Genomic DNA, 13,006 nt, shown 5'->3' on the forward strand with positions numbered 1-13,006 from the left:
TCGTTACCGAAGGTAAATAACTTGTGCATCTGAAAGAAACAGTTAGTTATAGATTCCTTACCTCAGAATAGATACCCCAGCAATACTAACCCCGGAGGTGGGTCTGCGAACCAAGATCACATCATAAAGTCCTGGAGAACAGAACGGTCAAAGAAGCTGTCTCTCCGGACTTGGCTGTCCAGGCAGTAATGACTTGTACACGTGTGCAACGATGCCCACGTAGCTGCCCGACAAATGTCATTCAAAGGAACTCCTTGTCCCAAAGCAGTAGTGGCTGCCGTCGACCTGGTGGAATGGGCGCGTAGCCCCACTGGAGGCTCCTTTATAGCAAGACAATAACAGGCTTTAATACACAAAACGACCCATCTAGAAATGGTCCACGTGTACGGCCCGATATTTCTTGGTGCCCACGTAGCCAACAAAGAGCTGGTTATCCACCCGGAACGGTTTGGTGCGATCCAGATAGAAGGAAAGCGCACGTTTTGGGTCCAGACGGTGGAGCCTCTCTTCCTCTTTCGAAGGATGCGGAGGCGGAAAGACGGTGGGCAAAGTGATGGTTCGCCCGATGTGAAAGGAGGGGACTACCTTGGGAAGAAAGGATGGTCGAGTTCTTAGGACAACCTTGTCCGGATGTACAGCCAGAAAAGGAGGCTTGGATGAAAGATCCCGGGAACTCACTCACTCTTCCAACAGATGTGATTGCTACCAGGAATGCAGTCTTAAGAGTTAAGAGTCAAAGAGGACAGTTGTGAAGTGGCTCAAAGGGAGCGCACATCAAATAGGTCAAGACCACATTCAAGTCCCACTGAGGCATCACGAAGGGAATAGGAGGAAAGAGATAAGTGATGCCTTTCAAGAAACGATTTACAACTGGGGACTTTTAAGAGAGAAGGCTGATCAGGAAGCCTTAGAAAGGCAGAGATGGCAGAAAGATAGCCCTTGATAGTGCCCAGGGCAGAGCCCTGCCGGGCCAAAGGAAGTAGGAACAAGAGAACCTCAGAAAGAGGGGCAGAAATGGGATCCACAGCCTTTGCTGTGCACCATGCCACAAATTTGTTCCATCTGCAGGCGTATACCCTCTTAGTGGAGGGACGCCTGGCTGCCAAGATTACATCACAGACCTCGGGAGGCAAGTCAAATGACGTCAACTGCTGCCACTCAATCTTCACACAAGGAGATGGAGGCTGGACAGGTTTGGGTGGAGGACCGCCCCCCTGCTGCTGCAACAGACTATCCTCCTGAAGAGGCAGTCGGATCGGAGGGTCGATGGCCATGTTGAGCAGCTTCGAATACCAGACTCTTCGTGCCCAATCCAGAGCCACAGAATGACTTGGGCCCGGTCAGCACTCTGGGCAGAAGTGGTATAGGCGGAAAGGCGTGTGGAGTTGCAGTCTTGCAACTCCACATGCGCCAAAAAGCGTTGCCTAGCAAGTGCCGCCTTGGAAATTCCAACGAGCAGAAGTGTTGCACGTTCTCTTCGGTGGCAAACAGATATAACCAAGGCTCTCCCCACTGCTGAAAGAGACCTTGCACCACCTGACCTTGCACCACCTCCGCGTGAAGACGCCTTTCGTGATCCATCATGCACCAGTGGATGAGCTCGTCCGCCCTGGCGTTCAGAGAACCAGCCAGGTGTTGAACCACCAGGGATATGCCCCAATGTTCCAGCCATGTCCAGAGGTGCAGGGCCTCCTGACATAGGGTCCACGACCCCACCCCGCCCTGTTTGTTGCAGTACGACATGGCGGTGGTGTTGTCTGTGAACACCTGCACTACTCTTCCCCGGACAGAGGGAAGTGAAGCCTTCATTGCAAGACGGATCGCCCGGAGCTCCAGAAGGTTGATGTGGAGCGCGGACTCTGCCGGAGACCAGAGGCCTCTGACCTCCGCCTCTCCCATGTGGCTGCCGCATCCCAGAAGGGATGCGTCGGTCACCACTGTGTCTACTGGTTGGGGAAGGGAGAGGGATCTGCCGCTGACCCAATCCTGGTGCGTGAGCCACCACTGCAATTGCTGTGCAGTGCCCTCCGAGATCTGGATGTAATCGGACAGATTCCCCGGATGCTGCGTCCACTGGAACTTCAGGTCCCAATGCAGAGCCCGCATATGCTATCTGGCATGATCGACCAGCAGGATGCAGGAGGCCATGAGGCCCAGCAGCCCCAGGGTCATCCTTCCCGAAACCTAGAGGCTGTAAGATCAGAATCATAGCCCGAATATCCTAGACGCGCTGTTCGGGAGGATAGACCCGAAACTGCATCGTGTCCAGAACCGCTCCAATGAAAAAGAGCTTCTGAAAGGAAATCAGGTGTGATTGCGGCACATTGATGGTGAACCCCAGCAAATGCAGGAGGTCGGCCGTAGTCTGGAGGTGGGAGACTACTGCCTGGGGCGAGCCCGCCTTCAACAACCAGTCGTCGAGATAGGGGAAGACTGGAACCCCTCATCTGCGCAGATGAGCTTCCACCACCACCATCACTTTCGTGAACACACGAGGGGCGCTGGTAAGGCCAAAGGGGAGCACGGGAAACAAAGTGCTCGTGGCCTACCGTGAACCGCAGGTAACGCCGGTGGGCCGCCAGGACGGGGATGTGAAAATAAGCGTCCTGCAAGTCCAACACTACCAACCAGTCGCCAGGGTCCAGGGCAGACAAGACCTGAGCGAGTGTCAACATTTTGAACTTCTCCTTCCGGAGGAAGCAGCTGACGTTCCTGAGATCCAAGATAGGACGCAGGCCTTTGTCCTTCCTGGGCACCAGAAAGTAGTGGGAATAACAACCACGACCTACTTCTGGGACAGGAACATGCTTGATGGCCCCCTTGGCCAAGAGGACCGAAACTTCCTGTTGGAGAAGGGCCAGGTGATCCTCCGACATGCGATGGCACTGAGGTGGCATGGAGGGAGGGGTGGTGTTGAAGGGGAGGGAGTAGCCCCTTCGGACTACCTGCAGAACCCACTTTTCCGACGTGATGGTGCGCCAGTGGGGGAGGTGATGGCGGATCCTGCCACCCACTGGCGTTTGGTGGCCCCGGAATGTTGGACTAGGAGGGTTTGGATGGGGTGCAGAGGGGGCTGTGGTGGACTGGCCTGCGCTCTGTACCCCAGAACCACACCAGAGGTTCCACGTCCCCGGCCGCGCTGGGGCTGTATAGCCTGCGTCGGCCTGTGGCTCTGGGCGGGACGTAGTGGGGCACCCCTTCCGTAGCCACGAAATGGGCAAAAGGCAGACTGCGCAGGATGGGTAGTGGAGAGGCCCAAGGACCTAGCCGTGGCTCGAGAGTCCTTAAAGCGCTCCAGCACGTTGTCTGCCTTGTCACCGAAAAGGCGACGGCCATCGAAGGGCATGCTCATGAGTGCGGATTGGACATCCCCGGAAAAACCAGTAGAACACAACCAGGCGTAGCGCCGAAGGGCTACTGACGTGGCAATCGTTCTGCCCAGTGAGTCGGCAGTATCCAGCCCACAGCGGATAGTAAACTTTGCTGCGTGTTTCTCCCCTCGGCGACTGCAGGGGAGAGCACAGCCCGGGCCTCCTCCGGGCACTGAGGCAGCACCTGCGCCACCGTATCCCACACAGAATGGGAATAACGGCCCAACAGACATGAAGTGTTTACCAACCGCAGTCCCAAGATGGAGGAAGAAAACATCTTCTTTCCAAGTTGGTCCAGCTTCTTGGATTCCCCATCAGGTGGAGCTGTAGGGAAGGCGCCCTTGGACGTAGAGGCTTGGACCACCAAGATCTCAGGGGAAGGGTGTTGGAAGAGGAGAGTGGGGTCGCCCGGGGCCAGGCGGTTGCGTCGGGCAACCATCCTATCCACAGGAGCCCCTGTGTTGGGCCTGGACCAGGTGCCCAAAAGGATGTCTGTAAGGGTTTCACTGAATGGCAGCAGGGACTCCGAAGAGCTCGCTGCCGGCCAAAGCACCTCTTTCAGGAGGTTAGTCCTGACTGCCACCGTAGGAAGCTCGAGGTGGAGAGCCTCGGCCGCCCTACACAACACCACTGCGTATGACGCTCCCTCCTCCGTAGCCATGGTAGGAGGAGACAACATGCATAGGTCTGGGGAGGTATCCAGATCCCTGGCATCCCCCAGTTCCTCTCTCCAGTTCGGCTCGCACTCTAGCTGGGTAGTTAAAGGGTCATCAGACCCCTCCCAGTCTTCCTCGCCCTCTTCTGGCTGCCAATCAGGCTGAAAATAGCCAGGGTGCAACACAGGCACAAAAGTACCCATCGGTGCCGGATCCTGAGTTGGCCGACGCCGGTCCAGCTCCGGTTCCACGTCGGGATGGAAGCCGGGGTCGACGCTGGCTGGGGGGTCGAGCCGGCGTCAGCTGTGGAAGTGGTGCCAGTGGCTTTGACACAAGGTCGACCGGCATCGATCCGGATCCAGGCCTAGATCCAAGGGGGCCCTGCAGTGCCGGGGCCAGAGCCACCGGCGTCAAAGGCCTAGGGCCTCCAACCGAGTCCGTGGGGCCTGAAGGCACGCCAGCGGAGTCGGGCTGCCCAAAGATGGCATGCATCGCTTCGTAAAATTGACGAAGCTGGGCAGGGGTCACTCCCGGTCATGGGAAGGGAAGGAAGGCCGGAGTCAAACCTGAAGGATCCGCACGCGGAGCTGCGGGAGTGGCACTACCCGCACCCTTCGTTGCACCGGCCGACGGACGAGGGGAAGTCGAAGAGCGACTTACTGTGCTTCGATTTACCTGACCCCGATTACGAAGACTTAGATCACGAGTGGTGGTGATGGCTCAGCGATCGGTCCCGTGACCTCCCTCGCAACCAGGACCTTGAGCGACACGGAGGCGACTGCCGGGCCTCGAGGAGCTTTCGGGACCGCTCCCGCAAAGACTTCAGGGCCATGGTTCAGCAGTCAGAGCACGACTTGGGGTCGTGGTCGCACTCCAGGCAGAAGAGGCACACACGGTGCGGATCTGTTACCAACATCAGTCGGGTACAGGAACCGCAGGCCTTGAAACCGGGCATCCCGCGTGCACCAGGAGTCGATGAAGACTCGAAAAAGAAGTCGACAAAAGTGGCAAAAACTCAGTCAAAAAATGACTGGGGGTACCGCTCTCTCCGGAGCTGCGCTTGCTGGCGCGGAAAAAGAAAGAACTGACATCAAAGCACAAGGACGGCGTCTAAGTAACCTCTGCGACGTCATCCCAGCGACCATGACGCCGATGGATGCGGAGTCGACCGACGCCACCTACCAACTTGCAGGGGTACTGCTGACTAAAAACTTTCTGGATCCAGTCTGACGCTTGGTGGAAATTCTAAGGTAAGGAATCTATAACTAACTGTTTCTTTCAGATATAAAGGCACACAATATTTCAGTATTACAATGAATGGACACAAGACCCTCACAAGCCACAGCCTCCTGGGAGAAAAACAGAAATCCTGCAGTCGACAAACTACTTAGCCGATCTTTAGTGTAGTTTGCAACTGAACTAAGCGGACTGCAATTGCAGCGCAAAGTACCTAGTGACACCGTAATGTACCCAGTCCCTTTGTAAGCAAGAGCCGTAAGAGCAGACGCCCCTTGAGTGCTTTGCACCAGGTAATAAATGTTCAATTAAATACAGACTCAGAGAAAACGCAAATGGTGAAACGTCCTACAGACATTCAGACACGGAAGCTGACCAGTCTTCCACAAAGGATACTGAGCATTAGCTGAGGCAGTTCTGGTGAGAGGAAGATCGACATTCTAAAGAGCACTGACATGAGTGGCACCTCCTCTCATAGAGCACTCCACCATAATGGATGAGATGTGGAACCCTAGAGGAAGACAGAACCTGGAAGCATCGAAGGGGATAAAAAACACTCAATTAAAGCCATGCTTGTGATTTCCTCCTCACAGATGCAAGACACATGTGGTAGGGGTAAACCCACCAATTACCCCATGGAGTCATTGCAGTCTCCCAATACCCAAAAATGCAAAAATCCCCATTTATGGAATAACTACTCAAGCGACTTCAGGGCGACTTGACCACTTTCAGATTTAAACAGAGGCAGGAAATACTGGAAATTAAAATAAGACATCAACTCTCTGGGAGGGAAGTGTTTTCTCCAGAGGAAACTACAGACAACAGTGCCAGAGAGCAGCAATTACTCAGGCAGAAGGTTTTTACCTTACAAGATCAGAACATAGATTTCAAGGGGAAGTTCAAAGACTTGGGAAATTGCTATGGATACAGAAAAAAAACATGTATGGCACATCCTTCTCTGTTCGAGCAGCCAAACTATGAAACTCTTTACCCCAACATAAGATCCACCGACAACCACCTTATCTTCAGAAAACTACTCAAGAGTTGGCTCTTCCCCACATAAGCACCATACGGAAACAGAAATTTACAGCATATTCCTCTGTATATAAGCATTTATTTTCACTATAGATATGTACCTATCTTTGTGTATTGCTTTGTATAAACATGTAGAATAATTATGTTGTTGTAAATAAATAAAAAAATTAAAAAAATTATCTTTGGTCTACATGTACATACTTCCATTGTGCATCTATGTACTTTCCATGTACTTGGATCTGTGTGTCTGTTACCTTTCTCCTGAAAAAGCATATCCAATGCACTACCCTATTTCTCATCCTGTACCTCTATCAATAACTTTAATCTATATATACTTACCTCCTTTATGCATCTAAATACTTTCAATGTACTTATGGATCTATATATTTATCACTTTCTTCTAATTTAGCATTTCAAATGCACTACTCTAATTCTAAGCCTATACTTCTCTCAACATATCCTCTGGCCCTACCTTCTGACTCATCTCAAACTTTCTACTACTCTTTCCAATGCACTACCCTATCTCTCACCCTATACATATATCCTCTACATCCACTCTCATTTATCCCAAACCCTATACCACTACTATGATCCCAAAATAACCCTTTCTAGACTCTCTCCTACTCTACCCCTCCTTGCATCATCTGACACCTCTTTTTACTATACCGATCCCCCAAAACAAACCTTTATAAACTCTCCCCTCTGACTCTTCCCCTCAAAAACCCCTTTTTACTCATCCAAAGGCCTCCTCCTACTGCTATGACCTAAAAAAAAAAAATTCTCACTCTTCTCTCCCTCCACTATCCTTTTCAATCAAAATAACAGACTAACATGTTCACTTCTCTATTTCCATATTCCACTATACTAATTCACCACTAATCCTTTATGAGTTCCAGAGTAGCGTGCTACTCGCCAATGAAGCATTTCAACACTCCATCAGGGTTACCAGCGCTATATAAACGCAAACCTTTTTCCCTTTTCTACCCCTTCCCAAACCTTCTCAATCAAAATAACTGACTAACATATCCACCACTCAAATTACTTTCATGTTTCCCCATACTAATTCAACAGTAATCCTTATGGGTTCCGGAGCAGAGTGCTACTCGCCAATAAAGCGCTTCAAAACCCCATCAAGGGGTAGCAAGCGCTATATAAATACAAACCTCTTTCCCTCTTCTATCCCGCAACCTACCCTGCTCTATCCAAATAACTGACTAACCTATCCACCACTTAAAATGTACTTGCATGTTTCACTATACTAATTTAACACTAATCCTCTATGGGTCCCGGAGTAGCGTGCTACTCGCCGAAAAAGCGCTTCGACGCCTCGTCAGGGGTAGTAAGCGCTATATAATTACAATACACTACAATAGTAATGGGGACCAAACAGTAGAGAAGCGGACATGGTCTTCTGAAGCCTCAGGTGCAAGCGAAAGACTAAGGGTCCCTAGTGGGAGCAGAACACTGGAGTTAGACAAGGCCAGTCTTTGAATATATTAACATATGGTGACAGGGTGAAGGAAGGCAGGAAGGTGGATAGGAACCATGGCTTTGGCTGGGTTTCACTGTTGGAAAGAGTATGGGTTGAGGAGGGGATTGGAGATGGGAGTGTTAGTCAGTACTCTGAAATAAAGCATTATTGAAACTTTCAATGCATGGACAGAGTTGATGAGGTGTTTGTTACTAAATGGGATACAATAATTTGTTATGTGGACACTTAAACATCAGGCACTCCCATTCTCAACAAGTGGATACAGTGCCAATTGGTATCAAATACTTCATTCCTGGGAGGTGTGTGCCATTGCCAGTCTCCTCCTTTTAAAAAGGGCCAATCTGTGTGATTTTTTGGCAGAGTTGCTTGTGCAAGAGTGCTGATAATTGTAAAGCACAGAGATACTAGGAATAACTGTCACCATTAAGGTACCTGTTGTTCTGATTCTCTCTTATTCACAATGTTTGTATACATTCCACAGAAGAAAGAAAAAGAGAAGAGGAGAAATAAAAAAAGAGAAGAGGAGAAATAAAAAAAGAGGAGTGAGCAGCTAAGGCCTACACAAAAAAGTTACTAAGAACCTCATGACCACTGTGAGCATAACTTTTAGTGGAAAATTGAGAGCAAAATGCCAGCAGAATGTCTGCATAGTACCTCAATTTCTGTTGGTCAAGAACATGCCTGCAGAATTTCAATGGTGTTGCTTTCGCTCCAGTAGAGAATATACTTTTACACTGGATGGAGAGTCGCTCCCATACACCGAGCCGCTCCCATACACCGAACAGCAGTGGGGGATAGCATGTAATTCTTATGGCATAGAAAGCCCTAGACTAGGCTCAGCTTGTTTCATTAACACCAAATGTCGTAAACAATTTATGTGCATACAACAGAGTCCTGGTTCCATCCATATAGAAATATAAAACACATTAAACATCAAGAATGTGCAAACTCTCCTACACGAGGAAGCAAATAGACGCTTAAACAATAGAAGAAAATGGTCTTACTATAGGAGAAACTCAGTGAATAGTTGCAAACAAAAGGCTTTCTGCAAAACATTGTCCGATTGGAGCACAATCTGTGTGTATTTAGCTCACCAACATGCCTTGTAAAATTGACAGGTATCAGAAAGCTTTCAATGAAAAAAGAAAATAACACTCAAAGACACCACGGTCTGCTAGGTTTTGTGCATTAGTCTGGCAAGGATCAGCTTGAAACTCTAGCTAATATTAAGTCATCTGTCAAAGAGAAGGAATGTAATAGGCTGATTACATGACGCTTGCTGGGACGTAAAAGTTAATCCTTACATTGACTACCAACACCCTCCCCTAATTTTGTGGCTTTTGGAAAGCCAGATTTAATTCTGTGCTGTGGACTGGAATCTCTAGACCACTGAGGGATGCTGAAACCCTTGCAGGGAGTATGGTCACTCTGACTTCCCTGTCACTGCAGAAGACCCAATTGCTCTACTTCAAAGGCCTACTGACAATTTCAATCTCAATCAAATAACTAAGGAAAAAGGCACACAAACGGCACATCCCTGAAAAGAGTAGCATTTCATCTGTGCCTTTTCTTTCTTTGCCTTAGGGTTGCAAATAAAGACACAGTTAAAGGTCTGACACGCAAATGTTTTTGACAATATTTAAGAACTTATTATCTTTTCCTACTTGATAGCACTGCAACCTAGATTCCTACGTTATATCAAACTATAGCTCCTTAGCACGTCTGTTCAAAAAACCCTTTGGGCTCTGCCCCAGATGGTTCCAGAACCTACTTCTGTGTGTATATCTTGACTTTTAATATCCTGCATTATGTTAATGTAGTTAAAGACCTACACTATATTCCAAAATTCTCTGCATGAATAATGAGCATTACTCAATTAAATTACTTGTATCATACAGTAGTCCATTTCCATACCTTCATCACCTACTAGTTTGAGCCCTGTCTGTTTCTCTACTTTACTCAGAGATGACACAACCTAAAATAAGGAGTGCAATGGTAACAAAAGCCAAGGACCACCAGTGGCAATTGAAAGTTGCTCACCACGTTTGCTGTGAAGATGTTTGATTCCAATGTATTGCAGTAGCAGCAATAAGTTAAATTTTACAAACACCCACTTGGATATGTGATTTAGTCAGAAGCAAAGAAAAGACCATATGCAATAAGCAGGAGAGAAGGTTAATGATCCTTGGCAACAAAAAGTCTGCCAATTTCTTTTGTACTGCGAATGGATGAAGGACGTTTTGGCACTCTTCCAAATGTCCAAGTTTTCAAAGTAGAGGCCAATGTCGACGAAGGTGAACTGTTCAGTAGCCATGCATCTACACTGACAGACTGAGGAGGACAATTGTGGCATCTTTACTTTATTTATGGACAGTAGGCTCTTTCTCTGATGGAACAGATGCTCCCTCTAGAACAGAATGATAGATCATCTGAGGGTGTCCCTTATCTCTTGCCTGCACCCACACCCAGGGTGCTCCAGGACTTTTGTTTGTACCTAGAGGGACATGCATGAAATCACACCAATGTCTTGTTGAGGGGTTCCTGGGTACCACACAATACTATTTCACATAGAGGGGTTACTTGGGGCTGATCTTTGGTACTCAAAGGCTCAGTTTCTCAATGTGGCTCCTAATGGCCCCAATGGAAACAGACCCTAAACCCTGGGAGTGTTCTCCCCTCCCACCACCTTACCCAGCTTTCTTAAATGAGTGCCAAGATTGAGCGGCGCTATATAGTTGAAGGGATTCCCACCATCTGGAAAACTAATCACAAATATGGCACTGACCCTTGTGCCTACCCTGGCTACTTATGCTACCTTTGTTTGAGGGTCTGGGAAATTGAGCAATCAGGCCAGTGCAGAATTTTCTCAAATCACCTAAGTGCTTGACTGACCCTTGGTCTCTGATCGCCGCCCAGGCTTTCTCATCCCTCTGTGTACCAAAGGCGGAAGAGGAGAGAAGAGACTTGCTAAGTTAGAATTAATATTTTTTTTGGGGGGGGGATATGGACCTTTCGACAGAAACAATCGCTCACCTCACTAGAAAACTTGGGATTATGGGGAGAGACTAAGGTTCAATCTTGTACATGCAACAGGGTTCAGCACAATTAAAGGAATGTCCAGGACATAAAATTTGTTTTTCAAACGAATTCCTTTCTTTATTTAATTTTTTTCACAGGCATAAAATATCACAGCCTTGATAACATGAGATAGCCATAGCCAACGCGTTACGTCTCCTGCATGGAGACTTCTTCACTTTTTCGAGCCTCTAGAGACAGCATATGACTGAGCAGCTGAAAGGAAAAAACTTGCATACTATGTCCACCCGAACAATACACCACCTGACCAACAGGACAAACTGCCTCCGATTGGTGCACGGCCCAAACCAAAAATGAGAGCACGATCTCGCAGAGGTCGTGGCCATCCTGAGACTTGCCAGACTCTTCTAGGACTGACTCGCGAAGACAGTGGCACCCAGCTGCTACAGGCTCCTACAAATTAAAACTAGTACCAGCTCAAAAGTTCAGATGATGAAGGTTTTACCAGACTTTCATTTGGATGCTCCCTGAGGTTGGGAGGGGATGGGGGTTGGAGCCGTGGCAGACTCAAGTTTACACTATGCATGGACCGCTGTGGGGCCCATAGATGTATTAGTAATGTATTACTCCCACTAAAGAATCCTATATAAGAGGAGGTCCGTTGCTAATGCCCTGTATAGTTTAGTTTAATGGTTTATTTATGGGATTTTTGTTGGGCCACAGATACTTCTGGGTTGCAAGAGTGGGTTGGGGGGGCTGTTGGCGTGTGGAGAAGTTGTGTGTGTTTGCTTATGGTTGGACCCTGAGATCATGTTTGATACCCAAAGCATGTACAAGCGTAAATTTCACATTCATCTGCTGTCAGAGTGGTGCTTTGGTCTATTATATATAATTACATAGGTATATGGTAATTCCAGGTACCAGAATACCAAAGACCTAAAACTCTCATGACTGAGGTCATGTCCTGGAATGCCAACAGCCTAAATGACCGTATCAAACGGACTGAAGTTCTTCGATACGTGAAAAGAGCAGCACCTGCAGTCCTCATGTTTCAGGAAACACATGTTGGATTTGAAGCATCCCTTTCTAGCACGGTTTAGTTAGGACTGAGTATTTCATGCAGGGTTTGCCAAAGGTTCTAGAGGATCTGGCGTACTCCTCCAAAGAAATTTCCACCTGATGTTTTTGGCAGCTACCTCAGCTTCGCAGATACGAAAGATAGGAATTGAGGATCTTCTTGGCGGAACACCGCACAGCATCTTCAGCATCCTTGAGCATCTTCAGCATCCTGTATTCCTTGCATCAGGACTCTACAGAAGCCAATGGCATGGAGCCACTGACACTGAAACAAGACTGGAGACTGCTTCCTTCGTCAAGGTAACTGTTTCTGTGGACTTTGCTGGTCCCCTTGACTGGCTCCCTACCGGAGTTGGTTGCTTAAAGTAATTATGTAACCGTACTGATACTCACCCAAGTTTAAAAATAATACTTTTTAAGTGTCAAATTTGTTGAATTTGCACACGATTGTCTGTGGTTAAGAAAAAGTGTTAATTTACTATACCATGTAAATTCTGTGCCTCTGGAACCCTCCAGTGTATCTTTCTTGATTTGGTGTCAAAAATTATATAAAAATCTAAACTATTTTTATAAATTGGTGCTGGATTTCTTGAATGTCATTTCTTCTTCAACTAGTTTTGTGCTGTTTAAATGCTTTACACTTGTTCCTTTGTGCAAGCCTGCCTGCTCAGAGTCACAGCTACCAGCTGAAGTTTTGACAAATGAAACCTAAGGGGCCTAAAGGGGTTTGTAAGTGTATTACACAGTGAGGTTGCACAACCACATCATATGATACACTCCCATTTCCTCCCATTGGTGCCTATCGGTGGGATCCAGAACAGTTGTTGAAGCTTGAGACCACGGAGAATCCTCCCAGAGTGACACCTAAAAAAATGTTCTTGTGCGTCCCGAGCAGTAGTAGAGTTTTGTCACCTCCGAAAGCCAGGTTTTCCATGAGACTGGCAACTTTCCAAGGAGTTGAGAAGAGTTGTGGAAAGTTTAACAAAGTTTTGAAAAAGTTCAAGAGAGTATGGAAAAACGTTCAGGAAATCACTTCTCGAGTAAGTAAACATGGCACTTGACAAGGCAAGTCTGTCCACTCTCAAGAGAGATGAGCTGAAGGC

The 13,006-nt window shown here is 48.0% G+C and overlaps 1 protein-coding gene across 1 annotated transcript in view; it reads right to left on the reverse strand.

Annotated features, from left to right (window-relative positions):
• The window catches only part of TCF25 (TCF25 ribosome quality control complex subunit), a 722,186-nt gene that overhangs the window by 461,874 nt on the left and 247,306 nt on the right, over positions 1 to 13,006 (reverse strand). The window lies entirely within an intron of this gene.

The sequence above is a fragment of the Triturus cristatus genome, chromosome 12 (assembly GCF_964204655.1).
Source record: "Triturus cristatus chromosome 12, aTriCri1.1, whole genome shotgun sequence".
In the NCBI taxonomy this organism is placed as follows: Eukaryota; Metazoa; Chordata; class Amphibia; order Caudata; family Salamandridae; genus Triturus; species Triturus cristatus.